The 23,482-nt window shown below is 42.6% G+C and overlaps 1 protein-coding gene across 1 annotated transcript in view; it reads left to right on the forward strand.

The window, feature by feature from the left end:
- Positions 1-23,482, forward strand: part of LOC115458145 (vomeronasal type-2 receptor 26-like) — a 46,803-nt gene that overhangs the window by 19,444 nt on the left and 3,877 nt on the right. The gene's annotated exons all lie outside the window — the stretch shown is intronic.

Consider the following 23,482-nt stretch of genomic DNA (forward strand, 5'->3'; position numbering starts at 1 on the left):
ACTAAGGTACTCTAATGATTAACATGCATTAAATTATAAGAAGCCCATTATATTCCTGTGGGCGTCTTATCATTTAGCACATGCAGTGGAGTGCTGGTAAATTTTTAACAACAGGCTCTGCGCCCCCCCCCCCCCTCAAATTGCAGAGCTGGCAATACCCAGGGAGAGAGCCTGGGGGGGCAATGCATTACTCTTTCTGGGAAAAAATTTTTAAATGCTCCCAGGTTCCAATGTAATTCATGTTTAATGTGGGATAAAATGCCATAAATAAGTAAATAAATAGATAGAAACTCTGAACATTGAGCACCTGATCCCCATAACATGATGCCTGTTTTAGAAGCCCTTTACCTGGATCTTGCCAGGTATTCGTGACCTGGATTGGCCACTGTTGGAAACAGGATGCTGGGCTTGATGGACCTTTGGTCTGTCCCAGTATGGTAATACTTATGTATTTATGTACCAGGAGAAAAAAAACTCTGCACCAATAACAGGGTTATTTTTCCCTATAACCAGCCCCTCCAAATGACACACTGGTTATGATTTATAACAAATTACCTATGAAAAGTTATTCCCTTATTATACTTCTTCTGTGTACATCCCTATGCACAAGCCTGTGGCATTTTTAAAAATGTAACTTTTTTTTACAGTATCTTCTGCACCCCAACTCACCTACCTATTACAGACCTCCTCCCTGCTCCCCCGAGCCGAAGGGTCCCACTCCCAGCGCATACCTGAAGGCAGTGTCCCTGGTGGTCTAATGGATTCTTCTGGACAGGAAAGATCCCCAGTCTTTCCTGCCTGCTGCCGGCACTGACCCTCCTGAAGCTGCATCTTCTTTAAAATGGCTGCCGAGACTTATAAGGGCAGCCTCACAAGACTTCAGCGAATGTCTCGTGAGGCCACCCCTGGAAGTCTCAGCAGCCATTTTTAAAGAGCGATGCGGCTGCAGGAGGGTCAGCGCCGGCAGCGGGCAGGAAAAACTGGGGATGTTTCCTGCCCCATAACACTCCACTAGACCACTAGAGATGGTGCCTTCAGGTATGCGCTGGGAGTCTGTGACCCTGCAGCAATGAGGGGGGGGAGGAGAGGTAAGCCGACTCGCACTCCCAGAACAACCGGCTCGCAAGATGCCAAAAACTTTTACAACCAGTTCTTGCGTTGAAATCTTCTACTAAGTGTGGTGGTGGTCAAAAATGTAAATAGAATACCAGGAATTATTAAGAAATGGATAAAAAATGAATTATATTATAATGCTTCTGTATTGCTCCATGGTGTCACCTCATCTTAAGTATTGTGTGTAATTCTGGTTGCTGTATCTCAAAAAAGATATAGTGGAATTAGAAAAGGTTCAAATCAGGGCAACCAACATGATTAAAGGGATGCAACTCTTCTCATATGAGGAAAGGCTTAAAGAGTACATAAGTATTGCCATACTGGGAAAGACCAAAGGTCCATCGAGCCCAGTATCCTATTTCCAACAGTGGCCAACCCAGGTCACAAATACCTGGCAAGATCCCAAAAATGTACAAAACATTTTATACTGCTTATCCCAGAAATAGTGGATTTTCCCCAAGTCCATTTAATAACGGTCTATAGACTTTTCCTTTAGGAAGCCGTCCAAACCTTTTTTAAACTCTGCTAAGCTTACCGCCTTTACCACATTCTCTGGCAACGAATTCCAGAGTTTAATTACATGTTGAGCAAAGAAAAACTTTCTCTGATTAGGGTTCTTCAGCTTGGAAAAAAGATTGCTGGGGGGGTGGATTATGATAGAGGTCTATAAAATCCTGAGTGGACTAGAATAGGTAAATGTAAATTGATTGTTTAGTCTTTAAAAAGTACAAGGACTAGGAGAAACACTATGAACTTACATAGTAAATACTTTTAAAACAATTAGTAGAAAATATGTTTTTTTATTTAATGAATAGTTAAGCTCTGGAACTCATTGCCAGATGATGCGGTACCAGCAATTACTGTATCTGGGTTTTAAAAAAGTTTGGACAAGTTCCTGGAGAAATAGACCATAATCTGCTATTAAGATAGACATGAGGAAAGTTACTACTTATCCCTGGGATTTTGTAGCATGGAACCTTGTTACTCTTTGGGATTCTGCCAGGTACTTGTGACCTGGAATGGCCACTGTTGGAAGCAGGATACTGGGTTAGATGGACCATTGGTCTGACTCAGTATAGCTTTTCTTACATAAGTACATAAATATTGCCATACTGGGAAAGACCAAAGGTCCATCAAGCCCAGCATCCTGTTTCCAACAGTGGCAAATCCAGGTCACAAATACCTGTCAAGATCCCAAAAAAGTACAAAACATTCTATACTGCTAATTCCAGAAATAGTGGATTCTCCCCAAGTCCGTTTAATAATGGTCTATGGACTTTTTCATTAGGAAGTCGTCCAAACCTTTTTAAAATTCCGCTAAGCTAACTGCCTTTACCACATTCTCTGGCAACGAGTTGAGTGAAGAAATATTTTCTCCGATTTGTTTTAAATTTACTATATTGTAGCTTCATCGCATGCCCCCTAGTCCTACTATTTTTGGAAAGCGTAAACAGATGCTTCACATCTATCCATAAAAAATGGCGGAAGATAAACCAAAACAGACCAAAAACCAAGGGAGTAAGAGCGCCAGAAAAGTTTAATGGGACCCTACACGGTCCGTGTTTCGGCCAACAGGCCTTCCTCAGGGGTCTAAAATAAACAGAACAAATAAATTAACATATATACAACTTAAATATAAAAGTACAAATGTTCCAAAATAAAACTTCGAAAATAAAGGTTAAAAACGAGTTCGGATAAACAGTGAATCCAAAAAATATCAATATCAATAAAATGCCATAACATATGGACACACATACTAAAAATATCAGGACCATACAATAGAAAAATTGTGCCACATAAAATATAGATTATATACTAAAAAGAACAATGACAGTACTAATATATAATAAGAGACACCTCCTTACACTACATGAATATGATACAATTATGTAACATCATCTAATATAATAAAACGCACCGTGAACGTTCTGAAGACAACGTTCTGTGAAGCCGGAAGTTTGAAGCCGGAAGCTTCAAGCTGAAGCCTTGAAGCCATCTGACGTCACTCCCAGTGAAGCCTTCAAGCCAGCCAGCCGTCTCTGCCCCGCCCTCGCCTCAAACCAAACAAATCGGGAAGCGAAGCGTCAGGGAAGGAGGCGGCGCTCCCGACGTAAAGCTAGACGTCGGGAGCGCCGCCTCCTTCCCTGACGCTTCGCTGCACGAACCGCCACGGAGGTAAAGTTAAAACGAAGAAGAAAAAAAAAAAAGGAAGCATGGATGCGAACGGGGGGGGATGCATGGATGCGAAGGGGGGGCATGGATGCGAGGCATGGATGCGAAGGGGGGGGGGGGGGAAAAGAGGGCGGGCCAGGCTGGGACATGGGAGAGAGAGTAGCATGGATGCGAAGGGGGGGGGGGGAAAAGAGGGCGGGCCAGGCTGGGACATGGGAGAGAGAGTAGCATGGATGCGAGGGGGGGGTCATGGAAGGGCAAGAGGGGACTTGCTGGAAAAGGATGAATGGAGGCGGCAGGGGACAGAGGAGCATGGATGGGCATGGATTGGGAGGGCACGACTCAGGGACAGAGGGGAATTGCTGGAAAAGGATGAATGGAGGCGGCAGGGGACAGAGGAGCATGGATGGGTATGGATTAGGAGGGCAGGGCACAGGGAGAGAGGGGAATTACTAGAAATGGATGAATGGAGGGGGCAGGGGAAAGAGGGGCATGGATTGGGAGGGCAGGACTCAGGGAGAGAGGGAAATTGCTGGATAGGGAAAAATGGAGGGGCCAGGTGACAGATGAGCATGGATGGGCATGGATTGGAAGGGGCAGGACACAGGGAGAGGGGAATTGCTGGATAGGGATGAATGGATGGGACAGATGGGCATGGATGGATATGGATTGCACAGCAGGCCTCAGGCATAGAGGGGAAATGCAGGATAGGGAAAAATGGAGGGGCCAGGTGACAGAGGAGCATGGATGGGCATGGATTGGAAGGGCAGGACTCAGGGAGAGGGGAATTGCTGGATAGGGATGAATGGAGGGGACAGATGGGCATGGATGGATATGGATTGCACAGCAGGCCTCAGGCAGAGAGGGGAAATGCTGGATAGGAAAAAATGGAGGGGCCAGTTGACAGATGAGCATGGATGGGCATGGATTGGAAGGGCAGGACTCAGGGAGAGGGGAATTGCTGGATAGGGATGAATGGAGGGGACAGATGGGCATGGATGGATATGGATTGCAGAGCAGGCCTCAGGCAGAGAGGGGAAATGCTGGATAGGGAAAAATGGAGGGGCCAGGTGACAGAGGAGCATGGATTGGAAGGGCAGGACTCAGGGAGAGGGGAATTGCTGCATAGGGATGAATGGAGGGCACAGATGGGCATGGATGGATATGGATTGCAGGGCAGGCCTCAGGCAGAGAGGGGAAATGCTGGATAGGGATGAATGGAGGGGGCAGGTGACAGACAAACATGGATGGCCATGGATTGGGAGGGCACGACTCAGGGACAGAGGGGAATTGCTGGAAAAGGATGAATGGAGGGGGCAGGGGACAGATGGCAATGGATTGGGAGGGCACGGCTCACACACACACTCGCTTGGTGTCATACACTCACTCTCACAGAGAATCTGTGTCTCACACACACACTCTCTCTCTTGCCCACACACACACACTCTCTCACACTGTGTCTCACATACAGACTTGCACACACTCTCATTCTCACACACACTCTCTCACAAACACACTCACACCCAGACTCACTCTCTCTCACACACTCACACTTTCACTCTGACTCTCAAACAGTCACTCTCACATACACTCTCCCAAACATACACACTCCAAGGAAAACCTTGCTAGCGCCCGTTTCATTTGTGTCAGAAACGGGCCTTTTTTACTAGTTTGGAATATTATGGAATAACATAGCCAGCAAACACAGACAGTTGGCAACATGTGCAGAGCTGATCTGAAAGAGGAAATAAAAATGTGCAAAACGGATCTGAAAGAGGAACTAAGACTCCTAACCAATCATGACCACAATATACATATTAAATTAAACATATGAATAAAAACATATTAATGAAAATATTAATGAACATAACACCACTGAAGCCATCAAAAAACAGATATATAAAAATGTGAAATGTAACATTATGACCTACCCTGAATCTGACGTTTACAGGTACACCTCCAAGATATTCATGAAACAAAAACAAAATACTGCAGAACAAAAGAAAAAGAATCGAAATATGGATGGTTGAACATATATTGTTCTGCAGGCATTTGAAAAACAAATAGTAAAAATGAATATAGAAAAGGATAATGAAAATATGTATATATACACGTATACCAAAATATACTAGAGAATGTCATGGTTAAAAGATGTTAATGATGTTGCCTAACCTTTTGGACATAGACATATGCAAAAAAGATGGTATGAATATAAACACATAATGATATGAAAACCATGAACCTCACCGGATCAGAAAAAATAATAAAAATGGAAATAAGAAAAATAAAAATAAAGAAATAACTCCTGAAAAGATCTAAAGATAAACAGATTAAGACCCCCAAAAAAATGATGACACAAAAAAGGAATTAAAAATGATCTTGCATCATGAATGTAATGCTAAATAAATCAGCGAAAAAAATCCTGAAAAAATGACATATAAAAGTAACCAACAAAAGGAACCAGAAGTAATGAACCATATACACATCAATCACGTAACGCCATGAAAAAGAACGAAAACAATGGACGCAACCGGCAGTAATATGCATGATATAAAAACAAAAAGCAAAAATGAAAAAATGAAAATAACCATCAAGAGCGCATGAAACACGACACCACAAGCCATTCAACATCCATAGCTTCCACCCGCGGTAGCGTGCATAAAGCTCACCAGCGGGAGCATGTATAATGCGATGCTACAATACAACTAATGCCCGTAGCTCTCATTCGCCAAAAAATGGAAGAGCAAACTTAAATTGTGCAAGTGAAACGCCGTATACGTGATATAACCACAAATCTAAGCCAGATACTGAAAAATGAATATGGAATATAAATACTGACATGTTATGCAAAAAAAACATAAATTTATTAAGGAGAAAATCAACTATGCAAAAAATGAAAGAAATCGGAGAAAAAAAACGGAGAAAAAAACCACTGCAACTACCTGCTCGAATGAAACTTAGGGCCGTTACAGAAATATACTAGGTCTAGGAGTAGTTAACAGCTATCCTGTAAATATGAACAATGAAAATGCGAGTGCTTGTAAATATCATGTTCTCAACATACACTTATCCGAATACTATGGAAGATCCAAATATCTGAAGAACTTACCGCTGATGCTGTCTAATGGCGGACATAAGCGTGTATGCTAGCGAAAAACTAGAACAGCTAGAACCGCTGTAATTTAAAAGGAAATAACGTGGCGTGGCCATCCATTCAAAATAATTAATGACGTAACCAACCGTTCCAAACAATTAGTGACGTATGCGGAGCTCATCAGAGCGAAAGTTCTAGTTAACTAGGAACAAAAAGACGCTAGAGAAACACATACTAAGCGTACAGACAGAAAGCTACTTGTCCATATGGAGAGGGATAGAAGAGGAGTAAATATGGTGTTCAAATCACAAGCATAATAGAGACTAGCTAAGACGGATGTCTGCATAAAATTATAAATAAATATAATTATAAATATATGATGGTATTATAGACGGCAAAACGGAATAATAAATAGTCAATATGTAAGAATATGAAAAATGAAAATAATAATGAAAGGTAATAAAAAAATTTAAATAAGAAAAGTATTATATGAGAATATAAATATTAATGATAATGTATATAAAAATATAATGTATAAAAAGATAATCCAACATATTGTAGCAATTGTAAAAAATTGTGAAAAGAATAATAATTATAAAGATATGAATATGACAATCTGATATATTGTCAAAAATGTTTATGAAAAAATAAAAATATTGGAACGTGATAATAATAATAATGAAACCAGCAACCGATATGGAAAAAAGATGGAAATCAAAATGATAAACGGGAAAAAAGAGAAAAAGGTAAAAAGGGGAAGTAAAAATCTGTACGTCAGAATCAGGGTGATCAATAAAATAGTAATCATAGAAAATGAACTAATTCCAAATCCTTATTTAGCCCTTTTGAAAACACTGAACCTAATTGATAAATAATACGTTGTTCAGCTCTCAACAGTGTTTTATCTAAATCACCACCACGCCATCCTTTCTTAAAGGTTCTAAAAACAAAGAATTTTAAATCGTCACAGGTATGTTCAGCTTGTATCCAATGTTCCACAAGGGGAGCCGATTGAATTTGTCTTTTAATACAACTGCGATGTTCTATAATGCGGACCTTTATCATCCTACTAGTTTTACCAACATATAACAATCCGCATGGACACAAAATAATATATATCACATTCTGTGTCTTACAGTTACTGTTAAAATTAAGTTTATAACGAATGCTAGTGGTTGGATGAACGAATTCATCAAGAGTCAATGAATGGGCGCAAACTGAACAGGAGTTGCAAGGTTTATGACCTGTCTTGATCTCTACCGATTTATCCTGAATAGGGAGAGCTGATGGGACTAAATGGTCTCTCAAATTTGGATTTTTAGAGAAAGCAATCGTAGGTGAAATGTCACTAAAACAAGGATGCGTCTGCACTATGTGCCAGTGTTTTTTGACAATTTTCTCAAAATGATGGCCAAGTGATGAAAAACGGAAAGTACAGACAATATCAGGTGTCTCCTTGGTCTTCGTACCAGTTTTTAACAAATCTTCTCTAATGCTGTTGCATGCTCTGTAAAAACCCTTTTCAATGCATTTTCTAGGGTAACCCCTCTGGATAAATCTATCAGAGAGAAGTCTGGATTGTTTAAAGAAGTCCTCTGGGTCAGCACATACTCTTTTAAGTCTTAAAAATTGGCAAAGGGGAAGATTATCTTTTAATGCACGATTGTGGTAACTAGTGTAGTGCAAATAACAGTTTTTGTCAGTTGGCTTCTTATACAATGAGGTGGTCAACCAATATTTATCTTTTATGACCCACACATCCAGGAAAGGAATCCTTTCCATGTCAAACTGCATTTTAAACTTGAGATTTGCATCAAGATTATTTAGCCAAACATGGAATTCTTTCAAAGATTCAATATTACCTTTCCATAAAACAAAAATATCATCGATGTAGCGTTTATATAGCTTGATCTCTTGTTTGTAAGGGTGATCTTCAAGGAACAACTTTTCAAACTTAGCAACATAGAGGTTAGCTATATCAGGTGCCATAGTGGCCCCCATTGCAGTGCCTTTCACCTGTAAATAGAAATTTTCATTAAAGGCAAAATAATTTTTAGTAAGTGCTAGGGTAGCCATGGCCAAAATGAAACGATTAGGAATTCTAGTGTTGGTTTGTCTATCGCGTAAAATTTCTTCTATAATGGCCAGTGCTTCGAGTTGTGGGATATTTGTGTACAACGACTCTATGTCTAAGGTGACCAAAATTGATCCCTCCAAATCACCATCATATTCTTGAAGAATATTAATAAAATCTGCCGTATCACGTATATAAGATTTTATACAGGGGATATATGGTCTCAAAAAGTAATCCGTAAAAATAGATAACGGTTCTAGAACAGAACCATTTCCTGAGACGATAGGGCGACCTGGGGGATTTTCTATATTCTTGTGAATCTTAGGTAGAATATAAATCGTGGGGATGGTGGGATGGTCTGTTATCAAAAACTGTTGTTCCTTAGGTGTAAGAAAACCCATCTTACCGGCATATTCTACTATCTCAATTATCTCTTTTTTTAGGGATTCTGTAGGATCTTGCTGGAGCTGGATATAGAAGTTGGTGTCATTTAATTGCCGCATAATCTCGGCAATGTATGACGATCTGTCCATAACCACTAAACCCCCTCCTTTATTAGCCGGTTTGATTACTATGTCCCTATTAGAAGCAAGAGATTGTAAAGCCATATTTTCTTCCCTTGTCAAATTTTTATAGGGAGTTCTGGCCCTACTCTTTTCTAATTTGGAAATATCTCTGAGTACCACTTCATGGAAAGTGGAACCCATTTTGATGGTTTTTTAACCACGGACATATCAATATGGGCAGCATTATTCACTGAGAAGAAATGTTTAATTTGTAATTTCCTCTGGAATTTGAATAAATCAATGCATGTCTGTAATTCATCATAATTGCATGTAGGAGCAAAAGAGAGACCTCTTCTCAATATGTTATTCTCTATTTGTGTAAGATTGTACTGTGATAAATTAAAAATGGGAATATCATCTACCAACCTTGACGATGCAAAGGCATTATAACATCCTCATTTTTGTTTTCCATTCCTTTCCTAATAATACCTAACATTCTATTTGCTTTCTTAGCCACAGCAGCACACTGAGCAGAAGGTTTCAACGTATCATCAATGACGACACCTAGATCCCTTTCATGGTCCATGACTCCTAACGTGGAACCTTGCATGACGTAGCTATAATTCGGGTTCCTCTTTCCCACATGCATCACTTTGCACTTGCTCACATTAAATGTCATCTGCCATTTAGACGCCCAGTCTCGTAAGGTCCTCTTGTAATTTTTCACAATCCTCCTGCGATTTAACGACTTTGAATAACTTTGTGTCATCAGCAAATTTAATTACCTCACTAGTTACTCCCATCTCTAGGTCATTTATAAATATGTTAAAAAGCAGCAGTCCCAGCACAGACCCCTAGGGAACCCCACTAACTACCTTTCTCCATTAAGAATACTGACCATTTAACCCTACTCTCTGTTTTCTATCATTTAACCAGTTTTTAATCCACAATAGAACACAACCTCCTATCTCATGGCTCTCCAGTTTCCTCTGGAGTCTTTCATGAGGTACTTTGTCAAACGCCTTCTGAAAATCCAGATACACAATATCAACCGGCTCCCCTTTATCCACATGTTTGTTCATCCCTTCAAAGAAATGTAGTAGATTGGTGAGGCAAGATTTCCCTTCACTAAATCCATGTTGACTTTGTCTCATTAATCCATGCTTTTGAATATGCTCTGTCAATTTGTTCTTTATAATAGTCTCTACCATTTTACCCAGCACCGACATCAGTCAGGCTCACTGGTCTATAATTTCCCGGATCACCTTTGGAACTTTTTATTTATTTATTTATTTTAATAAATATTGCTTTATTAAATGTTCAAAATGCAATGCATAAATAAGCAGTAAAGTAAAAACACAACCATTATAACAAAACAAATACATAATACACAGCAAACAAAAACAAACCAGAAAATTACTAAATTCAAGCCAAAACTAACAAATGAATCCATAAAATCAAAAACAAAAGCAACCATTGGTTAATTCTAATGATCCAGAACATTTTGGAATTAACCGAATCTAGGAAAATCATTTCATCTTACATTATCCATCCGAAAACATATTAAAACATGTACCACCCCCAACCCCCCCTTTTCCCCCTCCCCCCCCCAAACCACTAAAATACCCCACCCCCCAACTAAATCCTTCCCTCCCTCCCTCCCTCCCTCCCTCTACCAACCCCCGCCCCCATCGATACCTACTCAAAACTATAGAGAATCATATGGAGATATGATTCAATAAAAGACTGCAAACTCTTGAGGACAAAGACATTACATACGGTTCCCAAACTAACCAAAATTCTTTCCTACGTTCTGTTCCTAAGATCCAATCAGCCAAATGTCGTAACAAGCAGGCCATATTATACAATCGTAAGTTAGGTAAACCTAAACCCCCTGTCCTCCAAGAACCAAACAAGTACTCCAAAGGAATCTTAGGCTTCCTACCTGCCCAACAAAAATGAGTGAGAAGTCTCCTTAATTTACGCAAATCATTTTTCAACAAACAAAGAGGCAAGTGTCGTAAGACATACAACCAACGCGGAAATATAATCATGCAGAACAGATTAATTCTGCCACTAAGCGGGAGCGGTAACATATGCCAAACAACAAGTTGCTGTTTAGTAACCCGCAACAAAAAATCAACATTTATTCTATATAAAGTCTTAAGATCACTAGGTAACAGTATACCCAAGTACTGGAAAAACCCCGGGGCCCACTTTAAAGAAAACTCTCCCTCCCAATTAGTGCGAACCTCCGAACTAGTCGGCAAACCCTCCGACTTTTGCATATTCAGTCGAAATCCCGAAAACGAACCGTATTCTCTAAAACTTTCCAATAGTGCTATCAGAGAATTCTGTGGCGAAGTCAAATGCACTAACAGATCATCAGCAAAGGCTGAAATCTTAAACTCATATCGCCCCAGCTGAATACCTTTAATATCCGAATTATGCTGAATTTCTCGAATCAATGGATCCAATGTAAGAGCAAACAACAACGGTGATAATGGACACCCCTGTCGCGTACCTTGCAGTATAGGAAAAACCATGACTCTAGCCAAAGGAGTAGCATAAAGTGTCTGAATAGCCTGCGCAAAATATCCCGTTATACCATACTGACATAACACTGCAAACAAAAAAGGCCATGTCACCCTATCAAAGACCTTTTCCGCATCAAAACTAACAAAAAGCAAAGGGATTTGTAATTCCTTAACCTTCTCCATTGTGGCCAAAATAGTTCTAACATTCTTAACCACCTGTCTCCCACGTATAAACCCTACCTGCGGCTCCGCAATCACCGAAGGTAACACACGCGCAAACCGATTTGCCAAAATACCAGCCAACAATTTTGCTTCATATCCAATCAACGAAATGGGTCTTTAGGACTCAGGGGATCCCGGATCTTTCCCAGGTTTGAGAAACACTACAATATCCGCCAAATTCAATGAATCAGGCAATCACTGACTCTCTATTAGTCCATTGAATAGTTGAGCCAAAATCGTTTGAATGTCAGATATCACTAATTTATAAAATTCCGCTCTATAACCATCTGGACCTGGGACCTTATGAAGCGCACTCTGACTCACAGCCCAAACAACCTCATCAATTCCTATGGGCACATTACGTTCTAAAACTTGACTTGTAGAGAGCCGAGGCAAATCTAAACTTCGTAAATAAACATGAGGATCTAAGTCCTGGGGCGTCACATTGGCAACCCTCCAATCTTGCAGTACCTGCTTGATTTTAAGGATAAATTACATATTACTAACAATAACTCCACAAGTTCATTTTTCAGTTCTATCAGTACTCTGGGATGAATACCATCCGGTCCAGGAGATTTGCTACTCTTCAGTTTGTAGAACTGCCCCATTACATCCTCCAGGTTTACAGAGAATTCATTAAGTTTCTCCAACTCGTCAGCTTTGAATACCATTTCTTGCACCGGTATCCTACCCAAATCATCCTCGGTGAAGACCGAAGCAAAGAATTCATTTAATCTCTCTGCTATGGCTTTGTCTTCCCTGATCAACCTTTTACTCCTTGGTCATCTAGCGATCCAACTAATTCTTTTGCCGACTTCCTGCTTTTAATATACCTAAAAAGTTTTTTACTATATGTTTTTGCCTCCAACGCAATCTTTTTTTCGAAGTCCCTCTTAGCCTTCCTTATCAGCGCTTTGCATTTGACTTGACATTCCTTATGCTGTTTCTTATTATTTTCAGTCGGTTCCTTCTTCCATTTTCTGAAGGATTTTCTTTTAGCTGTAATAGCTTCCTTCGCCTCACTTTTTAACCATGCCAGCTGTCGTTTGGGCTTCCAGGATGGTGTTTTTGAACAGCATCCACGCCTGATGTAAATTTTTGACCCTTGCAGCTGCTCCTCTAAGGTTTTTTTTTTTCATTGTTCTTATCATTTTATCATAGTCTCCTTTTTTAAAGTTAAACGCTAACGTATTTGATTTCCTATATATACTTCAAAGCTAATATCAAATCCGATCATATTATGATCACTGTTATCAAGCTGCCCCAGCACCATTACCTCCCGCACCAGATCATGCGATCTACTAAGGACTAGGTCTAGAATTTTTCCTTCTCTCGTCGGCTCCTGTACCAGCTGCTCCATAATGCAGCCCTTGATTTCATGAAGGAATTTTACCTCCATAGCATGCCTCAATGTTACATTTACCCAGTCAATATCGGGGTAATTGAAATCACCCATTATTATTGTGTTGCCCAGTTTGTTTGCGTCCCTAATTTCCTTTAACATTTCTGCATCCGTCTGTTCATCCTGGCCAGGTGGACGGTAGTACACTCCTATCATTATCCTTTTCCCCTTTACACATGGAATTTCAATCCACAGTGATTCCAAGAAGTGTTTTGTTTCCTGCAGAATTTTCAATCTATTTGATTCAAGGCTCTCATTAATATACAATGCTACCCCTCCACCAATTCGATCCACCCTATCACTACGATATAATTTGTACCCCGGTATGACAGTGTCCCACTGGTTATCCTCCTTCCACCAGGTCTCATAGATGCCTATTATATCTAATTTCAGTATTTGATATATTGTGAATTTTAGAAGGGAAAGTTTGCATAGAACCTGGCACATATACAGACCACTGAGATAGGCTAATTATGCAAAAATACAACTGTCAAACACTGTGATTGCCTTGAATCCTTTTTACTGCAGTAAATTCTCAAAATTATGGTGGCTCTAGAGTTTGCTCAGCTCCTGGTCACTTCCTCTACTAAAAACATGTTTATTTTTTTTCTTACATTTGTACCCTGTGCTTTCCCACTCATAGCAGGTTCAATGTGGCTTACATATTATATACAGGTACTTATTTGTACCGAGGGAAACGGAGGGTTAAGTGACTTGCCCAGTGTCACAAGGAGCTGCCTGTGCCTGTAGTGGGAATCAAACCCAGTTCCCCAAGACCAAAGTCCACCACTCTAACCATTAGGCCACTCCTTGTTGTTTGCTATACTATCCTCCATTTTAGCAGCAATTTACACACAAGGTCAGACCATTCAGAGTGCAGTTCCTGGCCTCCCCCTTTCTTCTATTTATGTGAAGAGAAATTACTTTTGCTTATCCCTAGTCCTCTGCGATCACTTCTGACTCTAAAGAAGAATTGAAATGATCAGGCACTGAAGCCACCAAAACCTCCCTAATTTCCTTCAGTATTCTTGGATGTATCCCATTTGGCCCCATCACTTTTTCTCTGTTAATTTAGCTAACTCTCATGAACAAGCATTTGGATGTTAGGTGGCTCATAACATACAGTTTTTGATAAAGTTTATCACTTTGTAGAAAATAGTCTCTATAAGGCTCAGTAAAGTGAAAATAGTAAGTGATATGTTGTTTTATTTGTTTTTGTTCAATTTTATCTTTATTATGGATGTTAATTTGTTCACCACTAAGTATGATGGGATTGTGTGACTAAGAAATATTTTAAGTAAATAAAATACATTTAGATTAGATTTATATTTATATTTTATTATTTACTAGCTGTCACTGCCAGTGTTGCTCAGTGATAGGTTAGTACTTTGTAATTGAGAAAAACAAGGCTTATTTGTGTGTAATAACACTGTATAAGTATATATTTTTAACTCATTTATGATGGTTGTTATGTTTTGTTTGATATCTTTAATGCGAGAAATGAAACATAAAGAATAGGTATAGATATATGTATAGAGATATATTTTTATTGGTACAAACAGAAATTTTGGATTTGCTATTTCACAGTAAGCTAACAGGATAGCAAATAAGGTTTGTAGCTTAGACGGAGAATGTGTTATAGATGCTTCAGACATTGTGTTTCTCCAGTGCTGGTTGTCTTGCAGCAAACCTCGAGCTAAACATGCCTCACAATAAGTTTGTAATAGTTTTCCATCAACAGGTTTGAAAGTTTCAAAAGATGTAGATTAAATATTTTCTTGGACTTGTCTCTTTGTAAAATACTTCAGGACATCACAGTACAATAAAGTCTTTGCAAATTCATTGTTCTGGCATAATTTGAAGAATGCTGTGAGAGTGGTTTCTGGAGGATGTTCCAACCTTTGTTCAAGATTTTTGGTTTTAAAGTAGACACGCTGTCCGTTCTCCAAGTGGACACTTGGATGGGTGACTATTGGGTATATATCATGCACTGTAAACTGAAAAATGCACCAAATTGCCTCATTGCTACTAATATGTTGACCAATTTGATACTGATCCACCTCATTAATAGTGCCATTATTTCTACTCCAAAAACTGCTTGATCTGAACCTTTGTTTATGTACTTGATAGATTTAACTGAGTTTCAGAATTCTACATTCAGATAAGCCTTGAATATCCAAGAAAGTAGTGGACAATATGTTACAACCCATCTGTTATCAATTTCTACATCTTGTACTATTCCATTAACTTTCATATGTATTTTAGTGGAATCAGGGGTATAGCATTTCAGCTCAGGCCCGCCCACCCAGCTGATCTCTCCAGACTCGCAGCAGCGGCGAACTGGCGGGCGGCGGCACTAAAAGCATAAAGCAGCAAAGCTCTTCGATTCCGTCCTTCGCTTTCCATTTCCTGCCCTCTCAGCGTCCCCCCTTCCTCTGATGTAATTTCCTTTCGAGCGGGCGGGATGCTGAGAGGGCTGGAAACGGAAAGCGAAGGACGGAATCGAAGAGCTTCGCTGCTTTATGCTTTTAGTGCCGCCGCTCGCCAGTTCGCTGCTGCGACTACAGAAGGAAGCCATTTAAAATCTCTGCTTCTACTCCCCTGCGCAGCCGTCGCCATTCACTTAAAACACAGCAACCAAACCAGTGAGCTGCTGTGCTGCCTGCATCCACGTTGTCTTCTTTATTCAGCAGAGGGTGGTGAGCAGAGGGAAGGATGGGACTGGGAGGGGTAGTGAGCTGGGAAGGAGCAGAAGATGGATGGGACTGGGAGGGGTGGTAAGTACAGAGTATGGGGAATGGGGGACTAATGAAGTGGGTGAAAGATGGGGGAGGAATTTAGGAGACTGGGTAAGGGAGAGACAGGGGGGGAAATGGGAGTGCTGGAGAGGGAATGAGAGAGAGATGGTCAAAGGGGAGAGAGGAGCATCGATGGACATGGATGGGAGGACAAGGACCAGGGAGAGAGGAGAAATTGCTGGACATGGAGGGGAGGGCAGGGGAGAGAGGAGAATTTCTGGATATGGATGGATGGAGGGGGGCAGGGGAGAGAGGAGAATTGCTGGATATGGATGGATAGATGGATGGAGGGAAGGGAAGTTGCTGGACATGGGTGGATAGAGGGGAGGGCAGGGGAGAGGAGAGTTGCTGGACATAGGTGGATGGAGAGGAGGGTAGAAGAGAGTTGCTGGACATGGATGGAGGGAAGGGCAATGGAGAGAGGATGGTTGCTGGACATGGGTGGATGGAGGGGAGGGCAGGGAGAGAATTGTTGGACATGGATGGAGGGGAAGGAAGGGAAGACAGGAAGGAGATGCACATGGATGGAGGGGAGAAAAAAGAAATTCTGGACATGGATGGAGGGGAGGGAAGACAGAGGAAGGAGATGCACATGGATGGAGGGGAAGAGAGAGAGAAGAAATGCTGACATGGATGGAGGGGAGGGAAGAGAAGAGAGAGGAAGGATATATGAGGGAAAAGGAAGAGAGGAGAAAAACAGCACATGGATGGAGAAAATAGGCAGAAGCTGGATCCACTGGACAGTCAAGTCTGCGGAGGACCCAGCTTTTACTTACGGATGTAGAGCAAGAAATGAAGAAGAAAGGAGGAAAGTAAAGAAATAAATGGAAAGGAAGCCCTGGAAACAGAGTTAAGAGGACAGATAGCAGCAGAATCAGATACTGGGCCAGCATGATCAGAAAAACAAAGTCACCAGACAACAAAAAAATCATTTTATTTTCATTATAGTGTTTGGAATATGTCCACTTTGAGAATCAGGTGCTCAACATTAAAAGTTTATATTTATTTATTTACTTACTTATTTATGGCATATTATCCCACATTAAACATGAATTAGATTGGAACCTGGGATCATTTAATTTTTGTTTCCTGGAGAGAGTAATGCATTGCTTCCCCCCCCCAGGCTCTCTCCCCGGCTTTAGCCAGCTCTGCAATTTTGAGGGGAGGTGGACGGGGGGGGGGGGGCGCAGAGGTGGACCAGGGGGGAGAGAGCCTGTTGTTAAACATTTACCAGCAAACCACTGTCTAGTGCCCACCCATCCAACCTGTTGGCCCACTCAAAAATTGACTTCTGGCTACACCACTGAGTGGAATAGCCACCATCAAGTGTGCTTCGTCATCCTTAGAAAGGGTAGCCATCTTGTGCCATTTGAGTTTCAAGACAAAAGTTCTTTGGATACTTTTTTGAACACATTCCTTCTTGCATGCATATAGATTGTGGATTGAGATAGCTACATGGGTCATGTATCATGTTTTTCATTATTATATCGAACAGGATTGGGTCTTTATCTTTCTCAGGTATTTCAGCACTGACGATGTCATCAATTTCATTTGGATGTATTTTCTCCTTTAGCCAAAGGACTATATGAGCATGTGGTAGTCCTCGTTTTTACCATTCAATAGAGTATATCCAGCATCTTCTAGTTTGAAATATACTTTGCTTTGGAAGGAGATGCATCAACTTGATTACTTTATGTCTGAAAACCCATACAATTATGCCATGCCGGTGTGCTGATGTTTGCCCAGGCATGAGCTTGTGTTGAATTTCGGTCTATTTGGGATTGCATGTAAATGTAAGAAATAGGTCAGGTTGTCCATAATTCCAAACATACACCATCAGGCTTATTTTTGAAAGTGATTGCCGGCCATTTCCCGACATAAATCGGGAGATGGCCGGTGATCTTTCAAAAGCGGCGAAATCGGTATAATCGAAAGCGGCGTTTTTGACAGCATCGCCGCTTTCCTGTTGCCTCGCCGGTGAAAGTTCAAGGGGGCATGTCGGTGACTTAGTGAAAGTGGGACATGGGCGGGCATGGGCGTAGCTACCAGATGGCTGGCTTTCGCGGATAATGGAAAAAAAAAGCAGCATTAATCAGTATTTCCCCGGGTTTACTTGGTCCTTTTATTTTCATGACCAAGCCTCAAAAAGGTGCCCCAACTGACCAGATGACCACTGGAGGGAATGGGGGATGACCTCCCCGTAGTCCCCCAGTGGTCACCAACCCCCTCCCACACTAAAAAAATAAAAATAAAAACCTTTTTTGCCAGCCTCAAATGTCATACCCAGCTCCCTGACAACAGTATGCAAGTCCTTGGAGTAGTTTTTAATGGGTGCAGTGCACTTCAGGCAGGCAGACCCAGGCCAATCCCCCCTACCTGTTACACTTGTGGTGCTAAGTGTTGAGCCCTCCAACCCCCCCCCCCAAACCCACTGTACCCACATGTAGGTGCCCCCCTTCACCCATAAGGGCTATGGTAATGGTGTAGAGTTGTGGGGAGTGGGTTTGGAGGGGATTTGGGGGGGCTCAGCACCCAAGGGAAGGGAGCTATGCACCTGGGAAGTTTTTTTGTATTTTTTAAAATTTTTAGAAGTGCCCCCTAGGGTGCCCGGTTGGTGTCCTGGCATGTCAGGGGGACCAGTGCACTACAAATGCTAGCTCCTCCCATGACCAAATGCCTTGGATTTTGCCGGATTTGAGATGGCCGGCATTTTTTTCCATTGTCGCTGAAAAACAAAACCGGCAATCTCAAACCCGGTGAACTCTGGCATTTGGCTGGGCTAAACTGTATTATCGAAAGAAAAGATGTCCGGCCATAGTTCGGCAGCGACGTTCGATTATGCCCCCCCCCCATAGCATCTTGGGTATATTCATGCATATAACGAGGACTACCAGTAGACATTGAAGGTAAAATTACCATTCTTCTATGGGCCTTAATGTTTCCATCATGAGTTATGGAATCATGTAAGTGAATGTATTCATCAACTCAAAGTTCTTTTGGCTGAGTTGAATAAAAAGTAGTTATTCACTTTAGATTTTTGTATACATGTCAACCACAAACTGATGAAACCAACTGTCGGCACTTTAAAACATAGTTTCAGACACTCTTTGAAGTTGACTGTCCTTTTTTATGTTTAAATCTTTTTTATTCAAAAGAAACCAACCAGCAAAATACAATACAGCAGTGGTATTTTCTAACATGTACAACTTACTTTATCAACCCACCTCCCTTCCCCTACTTTAGTTTGCCCTCCACTACCTTCCCACCTCTTCCCCCTCCCCCCCCCACCCCACACAGGAGTTGTAATCTGCAGGTGCAAACAGTGACAGAGACCAATAATCTCCTAGTTTAAGATTCTGCTCCTAGCTGTGGGTTGTAAAGTATCCCAAAAGTTCGCCCACGTCTTCTGAAGATGTTCCCCTTCTGTAGAGGACATATCTGAAATTCCACGTCTTTCCAGTTTCAAAAGTTCTATCATTTGGGTTCTCCATGCTCCCACAGATGGGCCTTTATTTTCTCGCCAGTGCAACAGTATGGCTCTCTTTCCCATCAGCGTGGCTCTCCGCAAGAATGCGCAAAAGCCTGGAGGGACTGGGCGCGCGTATTTGAACTCCCCAAATAATATCAGTGGCTGTCTCTTAACTGTGCAGCCCCAGTACCGCTGTATCTCGCCAAGCATCTGGGCCCAAAACAGTCCAGCATGCGGGCAAGACCAAAACATATGTCCTAATGTTGCTGAGGCTTGACTACACCACGGACATGCGTCTGAGTTCCCAAAGCCCACCTTGAAGGCTCGTACTGGCAAAATGTATAGCCGGAGAGTAAATTTGTATTGCATCTCCCAGTATCGACTGAAGATGGAACCTTTCTGTATGGAGGTCAGAAATCTGCACAGGATCTCTTCTGTTACTTCTGGCGTCAAGTCTTTGGCCCAGTGCTGCGCACCCGTGCGAAAGTCTATGTCTTCAGTCGAGTCTTGTAAAAATCTATGATGGAATTTGAGAGGTATCGAGTTCTGTGCCCCCAATGTCAGTGCTGTGTTTAATGTACCTGAACATCTTCACTCAGGTTGGTCCGGCCTAATGCTGTGATATACTGGCGCATCTGCAGATATGCAAAACGATCTGCTTCTGTGAGTCCAAACTCCTGCTGCAGATCCGCGAAGGGCCGCGCTCTCCCCTCATCCGACACCAGCTGATAAACATACTGTATCCCAAGCTTCCGCCAGCGATGAAACGCCACCGAGGAAGATCCCTCTGGGAAATCTGGGTTATGAAGCAGCGGTAAGAAAGGGGTAGCCTTCCAGTCAAATCTGTGCCATTTGCAGAGCCACTTCCAAGCTGCCCTCGCTGATGCAACTAATGGGTTCTGTTCTTTCCCGGTTCCTAGCCCCCCTCCCGGAGCGTGTAACCTCCATCCTAAGTGTATAGTAGGGACAAGAGCCCTCTCTAGTTCTATCACTGAAAAGTCACCTGTCCCCACCAGCCAGTCTCTGATATGTCGCATTGAACATGTTATTGTGAGATACCATATATTAAGCAGCCCCCCCCCCTCCGGCCTTGGTTTCTGTATAACATGGATTGGGAGCCTAGGTCTCTTACCGTTCCACAAAAAGATCTGTATGGAATGATGTAATGTCCACTCTTCCCCCCTCCTCAGGTATAGTGGCAACATCTGAAACAGATATAGCCATTTGGGGGCTACCATCATGTTAAACAAGCCTATCCAGCTTATAATCGAAAGACAAAAACACCTATATTGCGACCTAAATCGGGAGATAGGCGTTTATCTCCCAAAAACGAATAACGCGGTATAATCGAAAGCCGAACTTGGACGTTTTCAACTGCACTCCATCGCGAAAGCATACAAAGTTGACGGGGGCGTGTCGGAGGCATGGTGAAGGCGGGACTGGGGCGTGGTTATCACCCAAACAGAGATGGGTGCCTTTCGCCAATAATGGAAAAAAAGTATGCGTTTGTAGCTAGAATTTAGGGCACTTTTCCTGGACCCTGTTTTTTCACGAATAAGGCCCCAAAAAGTGTCCTAAATGACCAGATTACCACCAGAGGGAATCGGGGATGACCTCCCCTGACTCCCCCAGTGGTCACTAACCCCCTCCCACCACAACAAATGATGTTTCACAACTTTTTATTTTCACCCTCAAATGTCATACCCACCTCCCTGGCAGCAGTATGCAGGTCCCTGGAGCAGTTGTTAGGGGGTGCAGTGGACTTCAGGCAGGTGGACCCAGGCCCATCCCCCCACCTGTTACAATTGTGCTGCTTAATGCTTATTAGTCGTCCAACCCCCCAAACCCACTGTACCCACATGTAGGTGCCCCCCTTCACCCCTTAGGGCTATAGTAATGGTGTAGACTTGTGGGCAGTGGGTTTTGAGGGGGATTTGGGGGGCTCAACACACAAGGGAAGGGTGCTATGCACCTGGGAGCTCTTTTACCTTTTTTTTTTTTTTTTGTAAAAGTGCCCCCTAGGGTGGCCGGTTGGTGTCCTGGCATGTGAGGGGGACCAGTGCACTACGAATCCTGGCCCCTCCCACGAACAAATGCCTTGGATTTATTCGTTTTTGAGCTGGGCGCTTTCATTTTCCATTATCGCTGAAAAACAAAAACGCCCAGCTCACAAATTGTCGAATAAAACATGGACGTCTATTTTTTCGAAAATACGGTTCGGTCCCCCCTTCACGGACCCGTTCTAGGAGATAAACGCCCATGGAGATAGACGTTTTCATTCAATTATGCCCCTCCATGTGTCCCGAGAGGGATAAAGGGCAGGCTCCCCACAGTTTCAACAGTCGCCTAGTGGTGGCCAATAAGGGTCTTACGTTTGCCTCATATAGTGTCTCCATGGCCCTGGGGATAATCACCCCTAAGTATCAGAGTTTACCATCTGCCCACTGTAAGGGAACATGACCTTTCCATTCTGATTCCAGTGTGTCATCTAGGGCCAGTGCCGTTGATTTTGACTTGTTAAGCTTATAGCCTGAAAAATCGCCATAGTCAGTAATAGTGTGCAGAAGGCACCTCAAAGAGGTCTGTGGGTCACTCAGGAGCATCATCACATCATCCACATAGGCGAGTACCTTCAGCTCCCTCCCGCTGACCTTAATCCCTTTTATACTGTCCTGTGCGCGGATCTTCATTAGTAGTGGTTCCAGTGTTAGCAGAAAAAGTAACGGGGATAAAGGGCAACCCTGGCGAGTGCCTCTACTGATGTCAACTCCTGCAGTTTGAACCCCATTGACCCGAATCATAGCTTGTGGTTGCGAATAAAGTGTTTCTTTAGCACCAAGAAAACACACGTTTAACCTTATGTCTTTCAGAGTTTCAAACATAAATGGCCATTCTACCTGGTCGAATGCGCGTTCCGCCTCCAGGCTCACCACCATTCTCTGTGCACCAGGGTGCGGGTTAGCCAACATTGCAAGAATCAGTCTGCGTGTGTTCAACACAGATTGGTGGCCCTGGACAATGCCCGCTTGGTCCTCTTTAACGAGGCGCGACATCAATGGTGCTAGTCTCTCTGCTAGAATGCGGGATAACAGTTTGATCTCTACATTGATCAGAGAGATAGGTCTATAGGAGTTGGGTTGTAACGGATCTCTATCTTTTTTGGGGATCAAGCTAATTAGCGCCGTATTGGCATGAGGAGGGAAGTGTCCAGTCTCCACCACAGAGTTAAGATACTCGGTCAGTGGCCCTACAATCTGTGCATTGAGCATTTTATAAAACTCTCCAGAGAGGCCACCCGGCCCTGGCGCTGAATATAACCTCAGCGTTCCAATCGCCTTTTGTAACTCTTTAGCCGATATCGGAGCGTTGAGGGAAATTAATTGGGCTGCGGGTATTTTCTCTAGTCCTACATCTTTCAGGTACTGCTGTATAGCCGCTCGTGTTCCTACACTCTCCTGTTCCCCCCTGTACAAGGTGGTGAAGTGTTGATGGAAAGTCTGTGCGATCTCATGAAGGTCGTGTGTTATTCCCCCCGTCGATGTGCGAAGCGCTGTGATGAAGTGGGCTTTTCGCGCGCCTTTCACGAGTCTAGCAACCATCCCTCCCGCCTTGTCTCCATATTTGTGCAACTTATATTTCTTGTACAGGAGGGATCTCGTTACCCGTTCGTGCAGCAAACTGTTAAGTGCCACCCTGGTGGACGAGTGTTTCATAATTTGCCTGGGTCGGTGTTCTAACATATGCTCGCCTTGCTGCTCTGAGCTGTCGTTCTAGAGCTACAACCCGTTGGGCGATTTTCCGATTCCGTTTACTGACGTAAGCAATAATCTCGCCCCGGAGCACGGCCTTGGCCGTGGACCAGAACAGGACTACATCCTCGAAATGTTTCTGGTTATGTGAAACAAACTCCTCCCATTTCTTTTGTAAATACATGGTGAAGTCTCTGGAGGGAAACAAGTGAGCGGGGAATCTCCACCCCGGCAGCTGCCGAAAAAATGGTGCTGGTTCGAGATCTACCCAAATTAAAGAGTGAGCCGAGATTTCTTCCAGGACTATAGTGGCTTCTAGAACCCGAGGGAATAAGATCTGTGAAGC

Source organism: Microcaecilia unicolor, chromosome 14 (assembly GCF_901765095.1).
Source record: "Microcaecilia unicolor chromosome 14, aMicUni1.1, whole genome shotgun sequence".
NCBI classification, from domain to species: domain Eukaryota; kingdom Metazoa; phylum Chordata; class Amphibia; order Gymnophiona; family Siphonopidae; genus Microcaecilia; species Microcaecilia unicolor.